The following is a 15,343-nucleotide window of genomic DNA, read 5'->3' on the forward strand; positions in this document are numbered from 1 at the left end:
TGTGTGAGAGAGAGAGAGAGAGAGAGTGTGTGTTGTTGTCCCGTCAGAGCAGCTGCACTACAGTAAATGCACTTTCTTGAGCAAAATATTGAGAAGAGTGAATAAATAAATTAAAAGAGAAACACACAATTAAAGAGTTGACAAAATAACGTCACCAGAGGGTTCGTTTAGTCGCTTTTCTGGAGCTTCTGATCTGCTCACATGATCTTCTTCAACAGAGGGAGTGTGCCAAATTGTTGTCTAACATTATCCTAAATGTTGTGACATCCTAAATGTGTTTGACAATGTTCAAACACAGAGGAATCTGATATTTTACTCAAGGTAACAGTTTAATTTGGGCACCTGTTGCTATAACTTCCAGTGGAAACATCTGATGAAACGTCAGAGAGAGAGGAAGGAAGTCTAAATTCTGTCCAACCTAATGGACGGAATAAATGTTAGCTAAGTACATTTATGCAAAACCACAGATAAGTTCAAACTGAATGTTCCTTTATGTTGCAACTTTACATTTTTTTCTTTTCTATTTCTCTCTTGTCTTGTCTGGTTTAGGCACAAACACCACTTGGTTAGGGTTAGAAAACATCATGGTTTGGCTTAAAACACTCAGTCGCCACGATCACAGATAGAGATGGTCCAACTTCTCGCGAAAACTAGACAGTTTTGGTAGACACCAAGTCCACAAAACCCATTTTTTGACGCAACAAAAATGTCTGGAAACTTCCTCACGTGTCCTTAAAAATATCCTGAGTATGACTTGAACTGCGGTCTGCCGTCTGGCTGCCTTCTTGGCTGTAATAACATCACCACCATCCCCTCCATTTCCTGATGTGAGAGGTGGCTAATAATCATATAATGTGATCGCGATATGACACGTTTGCTGCAAATGTCAACCTCTGACGTATCTGTGGTTTGCAGAAATGTTAACTGCTAACATTATATCCTGCTGCCTGGGCTGGAAATTACAGTGCGTGTGTGTGAAACTTGAGTTTTATAGCTGACAAACTCTAATTAAGTGCTGAACAAACTAAATCTGCTGAGGAAGACCATGTAATACGATTAAAGCTACTAAATCAAGCGAGAGGTTTTCCTGCAAATACTGTTTCCAAGTTCAAGATAAACACGAAAAACGTTGACAGTTATAGAAATGTAGCTGAAAGTTATAATTTTAGCAGCTGTAAATTTTCAAAAATCTGGTGCAGGTTGTTTAAAATAATGAGGCCAAATTAAAACCCAGAAAAGAGGCAAGAACCACCAAAAATCCCCAGCATCTCTCCCCCAGTGGCTGCTGTGGTGATTTCAGCATTTTACTGGATTTTATTTGTTTATTTAATTTGAAGGACAGAGCAAGTTCACGAACATCAGTATTAAAATAGACAGCAAGAATGCGTATTTACATCTGTAGTCCCTATACAGGTAACACAAACAGTAACATTACAATTACCAATTAACAGATATACAGTACACAATACTAAATGTACGCACATCATTTCCTCGGAGCAGGAACATAAACTTCACTTCTTTACAGACATACTGTGCATACTTTGCCGTGCGTCGAGGCTGCTGTTAATGAAAGCCAACACTTCCTTTAGTGGTTTCATAATAAAGGCTTTCCAGGGAAGAGTAGGGAGTATCCCCGACGAGCCGCTGGAAGCATTTTAATTTGGAACAGATGGAGGAAGTGTTGACTCTGTGTTAAAGAGCAAACAGCAAACAAGCAAATGGGAGTAAATTAGAGAACAAGGCCACCTTTAGAGACGTCAGAGTCATTTCATTTATTTATTTATTTATTTTGTTGTGCATCGGTAGAACGTGTGAATGTGCACGGATTCTATCAGGTGATGTACATAACAATGATTTTTTTCAGAATAAAATCATCAAGATAGCCATAATTTAGTGGTTATGGCTGCTGGCCACACACACACATACTGTAATTACACATGTACAAAATGATACAGCAATCACTGAGAAACATGTCTCACCCAGACACACACACATTTTGTATTAAACCTGGTCGTTCTTCAGTGGTTTTGGTCTGTTACTAGTAAATTCTATAAACAGTATTTTCTCCACTGGTCAGTCTGAAGCTAAAAAACCAACAATGAGAAAAGATAAAACCCTCATCATGTGTTTACTTGCTGCAGGCTTTTCTGTGAGTTCATCTCAGAGTCAGAAATACTTCTTGAAAAACCATTTTCCCTCCTCATCTGATTTTTGCTCGTTATTCCAAACAAATGTTATTGACCAATTAAACTGCATCTCCACCCTCCATTGTTGACTTGTTTTTAACCATATTTGTTGGTTTGGTTTAGACGCTGCACTCGGTCAGTATTTTCTTCCTCTTCTCGGGGTCTCGTCTCTTAAGAAACCACAAGATTTTTCTCTCCTAAAAGCACACTCAGACCAATGGATCACCTACGGAAGCCTGCAGGCGACATTATTTGCATTTGAACATGAAAAGAAGCCAACAAGTGAAACATGAAGCTGTGGGAATGAAAAAATGATGTTACTACTCGTCAGCTGCGGTGTACCATCACTCATTTTTGATTTCTTTTTTTTTATCAACTTTATTATTATTATGACTAAGTGCTTGAACATTGTTAACAAAACTGCAGTTAGAGTCCTGATCCATGAGGTTTTCACTGTGTATTCCTGTGGTGCTTCTGCACTGAGATCATTGACGAATTTAAGGATGCAAACATCATCTGGAGATCACTTTCTACTCAGAAACAGAGCTGCAACTTGTGATTATTTTCATTATCGATTATTCTGCTCATTATTTTCATGATTAGAAGGGAGTTCTGGTATTTTTCTGGTGTTTTAATGTGTAAGTGATTCATACTTACCAACAGTTTTGGAATTGGTCCGTTTGATCGCCTCAGCTGGCAGCAGCGACACAGCGGCAATGGCTGCAATGTAATCCTTTGAGGCAACTGCGGCAATCAAAGTTACGTCCACTGAAGGGGCTTGTTTTTGCCACAGACAGGCTGAAGTTGTTATTCTAAGTATCTGATAACATTACAGAAAGTTCAATAATAAGATCCTTTATGCAGCCAGAAACACAAGTCTTGTTTAAGGAGAAGTCTCGCTCTGAAATCTCGCGAGATTTGAGTTGTTACAGGAAGACAACGGTGGAAAAGTGAGAAACTTGTGTTTCTGGTTGCAAAAAGGATTTTATTATTGAACTTTCTGTGTTGTCAGACACACGAATAACAACCTCAGCCTCGAGCACTTTTATTGGATGTAATTTTGACAGTTGGTGATCTACTGGACCGATTCTAAAACTTTTGGTAAATATGAATCATTTAGACAGCAAAACATGTAAATATAGGGCCCTTGTTAAAAAAAAGCTGAACTCCCCTTTAATCATGAAAATAATGAGCAAACTAATCAATAATGAAAATAGTCATTACTTGCAGCCCTTTGTCAGAGTAGAAATTGATCTCCTAATCTCTTCAAGCTATCGTTTAGTTTATAAATTGCAAAAAAAATTGCAAAGAAATACTCTCATTTCTTGCCTCTTTTGTCCAACTAACAGTCCAAAATCAAAAGACTCTTCATTTACTGTCATACATGACAAAGAAAAGCAGCAAATCCTTACATTTTAGCAGCTGGAACCAGAAAATGTTTAATATTTGTGCTTGAAATGTGACTGAAACTATTATCAAAATATTGGCAACTAATTTCCTTTCAAACGACTACTCAGTTGTGTGACTAATCATTGCAGCTCTACTCTGTTGTTGTTGGAAGAATTAAAATAGAAAATGAGTGAGTGAATGTGAAGCTCCGGATCACAAAGTTTGATTCTTCCCCCGTCACAGAGCAGCGTTAAGTTTGGAGTATTTCCGTTGTGTAACTCCGGCTTTTATAACAGCAATTCAGCAGCAGCAGCACTGTAACCTTGGCACACCAAGAACTTCCTCCTCCCACACACACTCTCTCTCTCTCACACACACACACCCTCATCCTGTCTCAGCAAAGCTGCCTGTGCTGCCACCTCCCACACACATACTCTATTCAGGGCACACACACACACAGAAATACACACAGACACACACATATTTTTTCTGACAGAAATATCCAGTAGCATAATTGACTTCCTACCTGCTGTAAATCACTGTCTACTAGCTGTCTGCTCAAGTGTGTGTGTTTGTGTGTGTGTGTGTGTGTGTGTGTGCGTGTGTGTGTGTGCGCGCGCGCATCACAGTTCAGATTAAGTTCATTCGATTCATCTCTCCTAGATTTAATTTCAGTCATTTCTGGAGGGCCTCTTCTCTCTGTCATTTTTTGCCTCCTTGTTCTTCACGTGCAGATCTGCATCAGATGATTGACAGCACTAAATTAAAACAAAACATGGTCGCTTCAACATGAACAGTCGGCAATTTAATCCCTTATGATGCTTTTTGCACAGGGACTCTAGAGACCCAGAATAATGAGTTTTAGGTGATGATATTTTTATTCCACAAATGGATCTATTTCTAGTTCTGCTCCTGAGGACGATCACAAGTCCTTACTTGGATGTTTCAGGTGAAACCAACCTCGACGAATCTTAGCAGTCCGCTTTTTATTTGTTTATTTCCAAACGCCTGATCGGACCATAAAAGTGGCGCAGTGAAATCCTTTTGTGCATCTCGATGGTATATGTGATGCTGGAAGCTTGTTGATGCAGTGAAGCTAATTTGCGAGCTAGCATGTTAGCACTAGCCAGTTTAATACTCCGACAGAAGTTGGATGTGGCAACCGTGATGTCCCTCTGACTGTCTTGGAGGCTGTCCTGGACAACCTCAGCAGATAGGGGACCAACCCAGTTGAAGGACCCTCCCATCTGGGCCTTTGGACTTTATAATCTGGCCCGTGAGCCCGTGAGCCAAGCAGGTCACCAGGTGGTTGCAGAGAGGAAGATAAGATAACACTTTTTAGACTGGAGAATAGTTGTTACATTACATTGCCTGTACCAGTGGTGTCATTTGCATTAATAAAGATGTTGAGTGTGTTGCGAGGGTGTGCATGCCCATGAGTTTTGTTTGGACCCATGCAAAAAAAACATTTCATTTCATTTCATTATGGCACTTTAAAGATTTAGTTAAAAGTCCCAATGCTGGGTAGGGTAGCAGTCGTGAACATTAACCTCTTTTTCTGGGGGGTTAGAACCACCGGTATAATGTGTGTATATATTTTAGTCTTCTGTATTTTGGACTATCTTGGTTTCAGTATCCTCAAAGGTAGCCCCCAACAAACCTGTGAGCCAAAGCTGAGCAGTATGCATGAAGATTACATTGAAATGAACTGATTTTAATCTAAAATGTAACAATCATTTTGTTTCTGAACGGTGAAAACATTGCTCAGAAAAACAAGGACGCTCACTGCAAACAGGTGTTTGAATGGAAAGCCTGCGAACTTCACAAGCAGCTACAGCAGCTGATTTAACAGTTAAGGGCTCTTAAAATAAGACAGGAGGAGTCAGCTCCTAACACATGCTCTCAAAGACTTCTATTGAGCACAGATCAACTGAACGAAAGTGGAAATGACAACAACAAAATTGTATTTACTGCACATTTTACTAAACAATCACTATATGAAGTAAGAAGTGATAAAGTCAGCGAAGTGATGTCGGCAAACTCTCTGTCGTCGAGTTTCTGACTTGGAATTCTGACTTGGATGACCGTTCCTGTGCACTTTTCCTTTTGTTCGAGTTTTGAGTGCGATGGAAAGCACCATTCATTTTGATCTCAATAACACATCTAACACATTGTGACGCTGACAAGAATCTGTCCACAGACAGACATATTAAAACCCAGCAATGTGCTCACAACTGCTCCTGTTTCCTCTATGAAGGGTGTATGCAGGACCACATTTTACCATGATGACACACACATGCAGACTCATTCTGTGAAAACAATACCAGGTGATGTTGTATGCTGTCACGGCTGATCTTTCTTCTCACGGTGCCTTAATCACTAAACTAATTATGATATCCACCTCCCATGGACTCTCAATGATATTGAATACTTTCTTTAAAATTTCTATTTTATTACCTTGGAAAAGTGCAACAGTTGGAGCCCAAAATTACGTAACCTGAGAACGGCCGTGATTGCAATAATTACTATTTTTTTATTGTGGTTAACTCATGATCACAAGCTGTTCTCAGCTCAAAAGAGGAAGGGGAGCATTCCACAGCGCTGCGAGTCTTGAGGAGGAAGGAGTGAAAGATGTTAAGTCTTTATCAGCATAATTTAATTTATTTCAAATCATGAAAATGACCACAAAGCTGTCACCTATCAGAAATGTTTGTTACTAATGACTGCTCATATGACATTTAGATTTTTTATATTGGACGACAGTATTCGGTTGCTATTGTCCTTATTTTTTCGTTTAAAGGGCATATTATACAAAATGTAATGTTTGTCCTCCTGACTTGAGAATCTGCCTCCTTCAGAGAACGAGAGCTTCTTTTTCGAGCTGCCTTCTCGCAGCGCAGTTCAAAATTCTCACAGGGAAAGAAAAAAATCCATTGCAAAAGAGGAAGAGAGGCTGATTCTTGCACCCACAAGAGCAAAAAATAGACCAGAATTCAATGCAGCTCCAGTAAAAGACAGGACGGGTTACGAGAAAGCACTCGATTCTCACTATTCAACTGGAAAAGCTTTCCGTCCTCCTACACACATAACCCAGAGGTGACAGCAACCGGCTCCGGCTCTTTCTTTGGAGGACGTCAAAAAGCTCTCTGGGAAATGTAGGAAGTGAGCAACAGAAATAAAAGAAGAGGAGACAAGCTGAAGGAAAATGGGAATGTAGACGGTGGATTATTCATGTTAATTTCTCTAGTTTAACATCTAAAATGTAAACAAGCACACTGAACTCCTCCATATGAGCTGAGTCCTGTCTGAAGGTAAATCCACATGTGTTCACATCTTCTTCACGCTTGTAAACTTACACACACGTCACGCTGGGAGCTTCCTGGTTAAACCCCGACCTCCTGCTGTCGGCCCTCACTGCAGCAGCTGGAGCTCAAGTGCCTTGCTCAAGGGCACAGTAGGTGTATTCTGGAGAAGGAGGGCGATGTTTCCAAGAACAGCATTCTTCACACATGACTTTTTAATTATCAACACAAAGTTGCATAAAACTTTTACCTGGCCTGATGTAAGAAAGCAGGTATTGTAACATAACTGCTGAGCAAGTGTATTTTTATTTATAAAAGCAGCGGCGGGGGGTTGAATTTGGCCCGAAATTTTATTTGGACTGGCACCGAGAAGGTCTTAAAATGTTTTAAATTTAACTTTGCAGCGACCTGCAGTCGGCCTGCTTTTGGTTCACACACACACACATGCTGTTTTTGTTTGCACAAAAACTAACACAAGTAATTTAATTTCTCCACATTTTGCTCAGATTATAATAATCCTGTCAAACCATTGTGAGTTTAAAAGTGTTTGACAGATGCTTCCCTGTTTAGTTTTATTGTTTTCAGTGTTTTTTTTCTTTTCTTTCTTACATGAAATACATACTGTCTCTTTTCTTTTACTTAGGAGGCCATTTTCGACCTTTAACCTTCTGCCTGCTCATTATTCTCAAGTTGTTTTTTTTTAACGATTTTAACTTGCGGAAATAAAACTAAGTGAACATAAACATGAATTTATGATGAGGTGCATAGGTCTGCAAACCTGGACTATCCTACTTGCACACCTCTGTATCGCTGCCTACGTGTCAGAAAGTTTCAGAAGTTCAAATAGGTCATTTATTTTAGAGATTTGCACAGCCAGGAAAATAGTAACTGGAAAATTGCAGTAATTATGCCAAAAGATGAGACTGAAACACCCTTTTTACCAGACAGAAGGCTCAATATTTGACGATTCTGCAAATCCTGGATTAAAAAAACACACTTCAAACACTTCCAAGATGACACAGCTGGTTTAGCGTTTGCCTGCGGCTAAGATGTTTGGGTTTTCTTTTTCAGAGATCCTTTATTGGTTTGTTTGGGAAGAGGGTTTACTCGGGACAGATTTGAGAAACCTAAACTTTCTAACAAACTGAATTCCTTTATTTATTTATTTATTTGTTCAATGTTGAATCACTGAAGGGCTCTCTATTTGTGTAACTCGAGAATCTTATGTTTTGGTGATTTTTCAACTCAAAGCAGCCAGGATTAAGTCAAGCTGTTAAAGAATTTTAAATGTAAACGACAATCGTCAGGCCATCTTTACTAATCCAGAAACAACTGTTTTAGAATGGCACAGATGTCAGTGCGGGAAAAAATTAATAAATTGAAAATTGAATCGAATTTTGAATCATAAATTTGGAAGATCTGACATGCCTGTATTCACAGGTTTAATTTTTTTCATCCACTGCCTGCTACAGTGATACTTTTTACTACACTATAATATCTGCTCTGTTGACCCTCGGCCTCTGGGTCAACAGAGCAGATATTATACGATGAAGTGACACCTGATTGGTAATTACGTCTGATTATCAGGCTAAACCTGCACCGTAATAAGTTAGCGTTAACTTACATGTAGAGATGGATAGAGGACAGTTTATGTGCCAGGAGATGGACCAGTTCCCAGTGTACATTACAACACACACATACACAAACACTCACACACTCACACTCTCTCTCACACACACACACACACACACACACACACACCTACACACACACTCTTCAGTCCGGCTTATTGTTCCAGTAACTTCTGTCTCCCTGCAGGTAAAACAAAGGTAGTGTTTTAATGGAGGTGTGTGTGGTTTCGGTCCAGTTGGGGCCAAACAGAGCAGAGCCAAAAAACAAACACACTGCCAGCTGCCCTCCATCGCCCTCCTCCCCCTCTCTCCCTTCTCTCCCCCCTCCTTCTCTCTCTGGCGGTACAAAGTGGTTAATCACTGAATGGAAACCATTAGTAACATGTTTAAATAATTTACACAGCGTCTGACCACCCAAAGTACCCGAACACTTCGCCTACCACTCAGAAATACGAACCCGGCCTTTGTGTGTGTGTGAGCGTGTGTCTAATCCATGCATACATGTAGTTGATATACCTATTAGCGTGTGTGTGTGTGTGTGTGTGTGTGTGTGTGTGTGTGTGTGTGCGTGTGAGGACAGTGATGGTACAGTAACCTGACCTCAGCCAGCATGACTCTCATCCTCAGTGGCTACATTCCATTTCAAAGCACATCGATACCTCATCTGAGTCCTTGTAATGCCTCTCGTTAGTCCTTACCACAAGTATGTACTTTTAAGGTCTCTGTGTTGTGTCCTTGTTTCCTTTCTTTGGCCTTTCTTTCCTCATCTCTGTGTGGTTTGGGTCTTGTTGATGTGCCCTTCTTCCATCATTTTTAGCCTTGCTATCTATCTTTGGTCTTTGTTTCCTCATCTCATTCTTGTTTAGTCTCTTTCTTGTGTCCTTGTTCCCTCACTTGTATCCTTGTACCATTTTTTGGTACAAGGATACTGAAATCCTCTCCTTTATCCTCACTCTGTGTCCTTGTTTTTTTTGTTTCCTCATCTCAGGTCTCATTTGTCTCGTCCTTGCTCCCTCATTTATATCCTTCTTTCTTCGCTTCTCTACCTTCTTTTTTCCCTCATCTGTGTCTTTTGTCCTCACGCTGTCGTGTCCTTGTCCCCTAGCTTGTATTCTTCCTCCTATTCCTTTGGGTTTATTCCTCTCCTTGATCTGCTTTTAGCCTCTTTGCTCTCTCGTGCTTTCTTCTTTTTTCTCGAGTCCATGTTCCTTTTTATCCTTGTGGCCCGATCTTGTACACTTGTTGTCTTTCAGGTGTCCATGTTCCCTTGTCTGTGTCGTCTCTAGCCTTCCTTTTCTTTTCTCTTCATCCTCATTTCCATTTCCTCTCCTTGATTCTTTCCTGTAATTGTTTCCTGTCTTGTTGTTCCTTCTCCTGTAATTCAATTGACTCCTGTATGTTTTTTTCCATCTACTGTATCCCTGCATTCTTATTCTCTTAGTGCATTGTATCCTTATGTATCATCCTTTCCTTCCTGTTTCCTCACACTCCCTCTTTATCTTTGTTTTCTGTGTCCTTGTTTCCTATCTGTATCCTCCCATATCAAATATGAAACATTATTCCCACACAGTTGACCTGTTGTTCATTTGTGTTCTGCTTATGGTTTTATGATTAGAAATGTATTCTCTGCTGCATATGTAAAAGAGAGACAGACAGGGCAAGACAAACACACACACACACAGACAAAGATACTTTCTCTCTGTTTTTGTGTCACAGGAATTCCAACCATTCCAGCTGGTATGCGGCACCCTGGCGGGCCAATTTAAGAATAACTAGCCACCACACACACACACACACACACACACACACACACACACACATGCACTCACACAAATACACACAGTTACACTAGAAGCCAGCACTACCTTCGTCTGGGTCTTTCATTGAAAGTAAATGAGAGGCTTATCGACTGCATATCTGAACGAGACACTGTAGGAGAGGGATTATTGGTGTGTGTGCGCGCGCACGTGTGTGTGTGTGTGTGTGAATGCATTGTGACCCTCATCTGAACACACACTCAAACACACTGATAATGATACAAGGAGCAAAGGGGATTTGCACAAATGTTGATCTATTATCTTGTCGTTTTGGCAAAGTTATTCCCAACTGTCAAAGTGAACGAGAGAGAGAGAGGGAGAGCGAGAGGAAGAGAGAGAGGGAGAGAGAGGGAGGGACAGAGAGAGTGAGAGAGGGAGGGAGAGAGAGAGTGAGAGAGTGAAAGAGTGCCTTCGGCCCTCAGGATTGAACAGCCTCCCACACACTTCATAGAGCACACACACACACACATATATACACACACACAGCCTTCTGTTCTTACTGCATGGTTAATGCCCACACAGTATTCGTACCTCCAGGGTTTGGAAATATATATATATGTGTGTGTGTGTAGAGTGTACATGTACCTGCATGCACCTCAGGTTTATTGAATCTGTTGTCTTGCTGTGTATCAACTCGTTTACAAGTCAGTGTACGTCTGTTTAGTCGAGCACAAGAAGTCTGAAGAACATCTTCACCATAAAGGTCTCAGAAAGTGAGACACAATCGAGATGTGGTTCTGCACTACTGTATGGACGTGTTGAGGAACAGGTGTTTCAGAAAGGCCACAACAGGACAAAACACAAAAAATTCATCCTGCTAATAGTCTGAACTCATAATAGGAACATTATATTGGTATGTTTCCTCATCTCATCGCTGTTTTAGTCTCTGTCTTGTCCTTGTTCCCTCTATTTGGCCTTTCTTTGCTCATCTCTGCATGTTTTAGGTCTTGTAGTTGTGTCCTTGTACCCTCACTTGTATCCTTGTTTCCTTTCTTTGGTCTTAGAGTACATTTTTACCGCCGGCAATTCTTTGTTTATTGGTTGGTTGGTTTGTTTGTCAGTAGGATTACATAAAATCTGAATGGTTTGCCGTGTAACTTAGATGCGTGATGGATCTCTGCCCGGAACAGACCCCATTAAGCTTTGGTGTGGATGTGGATAAATGGAATAATGCGTGGACCTCGATGAGAAAAATCAGGCATATTTAGGTGGCTTGTATCTGTGAGTGAGTACAATTTGATGCCGTTCCAATTAAAAAAAATTTGGATCTAGCGGATTAAAGTGTGTCTTATTTGATACTGGATTTGGTTTGATTGAATTAAAGGGGACTTATACGCGTATACGCTCCACCAAGATCCGAGTGCCATTCTAGGATTGATATATGGACAACAATCATGGATCCAAAAACAAAAGTTTGAAAAAACATGGCTGGGTGTCAAAAAATGTTGGTAGTGCTGAAAATTAAGGATTGTTCTGTATGGGAAGATGGTATCAAAAGTCTGTTCACATTGGAGTGCAACCCAAAACATTAGAGGTACGTGCTGTTTTCTGGAAAGTAGCTGTTTTAAACCAAACCATGATCTTTTCCTACCTTAACAAGTAGTTGTGGTGCCTTTACTAAGCGGGCGTTGTATGTTTGTTATTGATAACCACAAAATGACGGGATCTTTTTTTTGTCTGTAGCTATTAAGAAGTCAGTGATTGTCTAATGAATTTGTGGAGGTGTTTGCATTCACTTCACCCTACGGCATCCAAGAAAACACAAAAATATGGAGTAAGCAGTCAGATAACAATGTCTTGTTTATGTTTCTATGTGATCCCACTTGCTCTAAGAGCTGTGTGCCTGTGATTGGACAATTTGAGACACGTGGATCATTCATTGTGCCTACATATAAACACAGAAAGACATGTAGCTCAGGTGTGATGTTTTAAGAAAAACATGCAGTGGGTTTAAAGCACCACAGATCTATTTCCATGTGTATGAAAGCCCAACTTCTCTCTGCTCCTTTATGTTAAGTCACTCAGGTTATTTAAAGCGTTCTGATAAATCACTTCATGCGAGTGTTTGAGTGTGTGTGCCGTACTATTTTTACCTCTGAGTATAGCCTCTGAATGTGCCTTGTTCTGACCTACCTACAACTCGGGTGTCTCGTCATGCCCTTTGCAAGCCTACACACAAACAACTGGTACGCACACTTCCCACGCTCACACACACACACACACACACACACACACACACACACACACCAGTAGCTATGTCTCTCCTACGCACAGGAACTGGGGCAGGTTGTGTCGGTGCATGTATGAATAAAGCTTTATGTAAGCCATTCACTACACACTCCCACTCACTCTGCAGACTGCGACCATTCAACACTTTCATCACAAAACCAGTCACCTTACATAAGGTCAAACTGGAGTTTGAACCAGAATCATCCGCATGCTTGAAGGTCAAATGGGTTATGATGGTGTGTGTGTGTGTCAGGAGGTCAGATAGCCGCCGAGGTGTGATACACGTTACAGCTGCAGCAGTCTCATTGTTTGGTGACCCCAAATGGCAGCAAGAGTTACAGCAAGTGTTTGATTTTGAGAACTTCAGCCAGAAATCGATCATGTGGAAGCTGAATGTGGCTGTTTGGCTTGAGATAACAGAGAGGTTGAACTTTTATCGGAGAGACCAGCTTTCAGTGTGTATATAAACAGGTTTACTAACACACTTAACATTTGGTGTACTCTCGTTTCACATATGAGCACATTATTCTGAGAAGCTACAGAAGATTTAAAGGATCTTTTAAGAGTTTTAGGGGTCTTTTGTGAGGTTTAAGTCGTCATTAAGGAGGTTCTGGAGGTCATTTTGGTCGTTCTTTGGGCTCCTTTTTGTATTTGCTAAGGCTCAAGGGCTCTTTTAGGACACTGATCAACCTAGGGGTCACAACTCCCCAGGTTGAGGAGGCCACCTTGATTTTAAGGCTTTAAGAAAACTTTTTAAAGTAATATGCAGTAGACATATAGCCGGCATTTCATTTATTTCTGTCAGTAAAACTAAAAGAAATTGTTATTTTTAAAGTTTAGACTGTTTTTAAAGATGAAAAAAAAAGTGTAATATTGTGAGCACTGAGGAGATTCTATTGGTGGATTTTTAGCGATCTAGTAGGTGGTGGTGATTTTGGAGAGGCGCGTTTGACAGCATTGACCACCACCATCTTTCCAGTGTAATTGGAGAATCTCTGACAAGGAGCCCTGAAGCTTTTCTGGAGGCTTGTGGAACAACCCCTACTGACACACTCTATGTTTGTCCTTAAATTATTCACCCATCTGTATATGTTGCACTAAAGTTGTCTTGTGTGTGAAAAAGGTCTCTTTCAAAGGTCTGCATCTGTAGACTAACACAAAATTCAACTTAATCCACTCCAAACTTACCTTGGCCTCATTTTTAACACTAATCTGCTCCCTGCTGTGGTACATCAAATCTCCTGGACCTTAACTTCCTGTTCAGGGAGTGTGCTGCATGCAATGTGTGCTTCAGGTATTAAATGTCACATAAGCCATGATGCTACGATACTGGTTTTGGCCTTCAGGGATTATTACCAAATAGAGTATTGTTGTTATCAACTTTATCTGCAAGTCATGACCACAGATTGTCCACATTTGCCTGCAGTTATGTCAGCTGACCCTTCTACTAACCAATCAGGATCATCTTGAGGTTGATGCTTGCCAAACTGAATACCCATTGTTTCTAACAGAAGAGTCAGTCCTTTGGGTTTCAGACTGCATTCTTGCACTCTTAACACCATGGAAAACATAAAAATATGACCCAGGTCTGAGCTAATGTTTCTAGTCTGTGTGTGTGTGTGTGTGTGTGTGTGTGTGTGTGTAAGGGGGCTTGCATGTGAAAAACACAAGGTAGCCCAAAGTTAACATTCCTACTGCTCAGAATACAGCATGTTTTCCTCAAGTGCTATTTATAGATCTCACGTTGGGCCCCCAGACACACACGTCATTGAGCCCTGCTTTCCAGCACGAAGGCCACACTGTGTGTGTGCGTAGATATGAATGTGTGTGTGTGTATGAGTGTGTGTGTGTTGCAATCAAAGTGCGGGGGAGGTTGTTTAAACCCTGAGATGAGAAAATACAAAGCAAAACTGCAACTTCAGCAGGCGAGTGTGTGTGTGTGTGTGTGTGTGTGTGTGTGTGTGTGTGTAGCTCTGTGCCTCTTCTGTCAGGTGTTGGTGTGGTTAAGAAACGTTAAACAACGGAAACACACACATATACAATCTCCACTGCAGTGTTTGCAGTGCAGTTGCGATGCCTGCCAGTACTGTATCGAAGCATGCATGTGTTTCTTTTTATTTCTGAGTGTGTGTGCTCTCTTGTTTGCTCTCTGAGCGAGTACATACCAAGTTAGATCAAACTCTGACACCCAGAGAGGAAGGAAAGGTGCTAGTGGGGATGGCTGCTCTTCGACTTGGCCTTTTTGGACGCCTACACACATTATGACACTCCGACGTCACTTCCACAGCGCTATTTATAAGCCTTTGTGTCTTTTTAGGAACAGCGTGGGTTTGCTTTGCATCAGTGACTCACTGAGTGGAAGGAGGGAGGGAGGGAGGGAGGAGGAAGGGGTGGAGAAGGCAAAAAGCACAGATGGATTCCAGTGTGAAGAAACTAACTGAGCAATCAATGACATTTACATTTGCACATCAGGCATGTACTTAACAACTGAGTAAGTCCTTTCTGTACAACAAAGTACATTGTGTTGTTTCGCACTTGGAAGACAATATATTACATCTTATTGTAAATTAAACAAACTTATGGTTAGAGAGAGGTGTCATGTGTATAGGTTACATTATCAGCTGTGCCATCATTGAGTTTTGGAGTGTATTAAAACTAATTGGCTCTTTTGTTTTGTTGCAGGTCTTTTGCTGAGAGAACTGGATGACTTTTGAAGCTACAGAGAGAGGATCTACAAGCACTTTCCCCAAAAGAAAAGTTAGTGTTTTCTCTTTGATAATATTAAATAC

The 15,343-nt window shown here is 40.8% G+C and overlaps 1 protein-coding gene across 2 annotated transcripts in view; it reads left to right on the forward strand.

The window, feature by feature from the left end:
* Positions 1-15,343, forward strand: part of hivep2a (HIVEP zinc finger 2a) — a 119,107-nt gene that overhangs the window by 78,822 nt on the left and 24,942 nt on the right. For both annotated transcript variants that reach the window (XM_084378157.1, XM_084378158.1), the window contains one exon: positions 15,237-15,311. The gene's annotated coding sequence lies outside the window, so the exon portion shown is untranslated. The remainder of the gene's footprint in view (positions 1-15,236; positions 15,312-15,343) is intronic.

Source organism: Pagrus pagrus, assembly GCF_965226575.1.
Source record: "Pagrus pagrus genome assembly, chromosome: 16".
Classification (NCBI taxonomy): domain Eukaryota; kingdom Metazoa; phylum Chordata; class Actinopteri; order Spariformes; family Sparidae; genus Pagrus; species Pagrus pagrus.